At 42.7% G+C, this 1,331-nt stretch overlaps 1 pseudogene; it reads left to right on the forward strand.

The window, feature by feature from the left end:
• Positions 1–472: 472 nt before the first annotated feature.
• On the forward strand, positions 473–1,101 carry LOC110901831 (annotated as a pseudogene).
• Positions 1,102–1,331: the final 230 nt, after the last annotated feature.

A 1,331-nucleotide genomic window follows, 5' to 3' on the forward strand; every position in this document is an offset into this window, starting at 1 on the left:
CAGAATGAAGACGGGTCAATATGGGTGGGGTTGGCACTCGGAAAATAAGTCGACTTTTACAGATAAACCTATACTACTGGACTTGGGTTTGACTAAGTTGAATTTGTCCAAGAATATGTATTCTAGTCCACTTGATTTTGCCTCCGATGTTCCGTTGGTGTTTGAGAATGCGATGCTTTATAACCTCAAGACGAATGAGGTTCATGGAATGGCTCATCAGCTGCTGTCCTATTTCGAGATGCTTTTTAGACCGATTCAGGCGAAATTGCCTACTAATCAGCGTGTGAATGAGTTTTCTGTTGTATATGAATTCGATTGAAGTTCGTGGGACGATATATAGACGCCTGAGAGATCCAAGAAGCCAAAATTTAGTGACCCGGTTGTTCCTGTTTTAAACAAGCAAAATCACTCGACTACATCTAAACCGATCGTCCCACCTGTTGTTCAGCCGCCTATGCGGACGCCATCGCCAATGCAGGCTGCGGAACCAGAACCAGAACAGATCAAACCGTCATCAACTGCGACACGAGGAACTGTGCCGAAGCTGCCCAAGCCTAGAGCCAAGGATCCGAACAAGAGGGATATGAACATGGAAGAGAAACAGAAATTGGGGTTATGGCTGCAACGTATGCCACCAGAGAAGATGCCATAGTTGTTGCAGATCGTACGTAAGAGGAACGTAAGAGGAGCGATCAGTTGGCGCAAGTGGGTGATGAAATAGAGCTTGACATAGAGGCTTTGGACACAGAAACGCTCTGGGAACTCGATCGGTTTGTCACCAACTGTAAGAAACTAGTGAGCAAGACGAAAAGGCAAGCACTTTTAGTAAACAACGCAACGGTCGACATTGATGATGTAAGCTTTTCAATTGTTGGAAAACTGGAAGAATTGCTTGTTGTTTTATTTGAATGGTTGTGTTGAATTCAGGTTGAGGGGATTAAGAAAAAAAAGAAAGAAGCAGGGGAAGAAGATGTCGATATTGGTGATGAGACGCTGGAGAACAGCTTCCCACATGTGGAGATTAAGAAAGATGATGGTGGTGGACAGGGTCAAGCTGCAGGCCATGGAAATGAGAATGCAAGCAGCAGCTCTAACGGGTGACGATCTAGGTGTGGTCGAAAATCAAAGTGCAGGTTGTAACACTCAGGAAGTAAAATACAAAAAAAGGGAAGGGCATGAAGAATAAAAAGAGGAGTTGTAGAAAGAAATGATGTTATGAATCTATGGATACATGATCCCCTATTGCTTTAATTTGCTTTCTATCGTTTTTTTTTTCTGTTTTTTTTTTCAGCTAAGATTTCCAAGTTTCTTTTCAAGGCTTTAATTTGTAA

The sequence above is a fragment of the Helianthus annuus genome, chromosome 13 (genome assembly GCF_002127325.2).
Source record: "Helianthus annuus cultivar XRQ/B chromosome 13, HanXRQr2.0-SUNRISE, whole genome shotgun sequence".
Taxonomy (NCBI): Eukaryota; Viridiplantae; Streptophyta; class Magnoliopsida; order Asterales; family Asteraceae; genus Helianthus; species Helianthus annuus.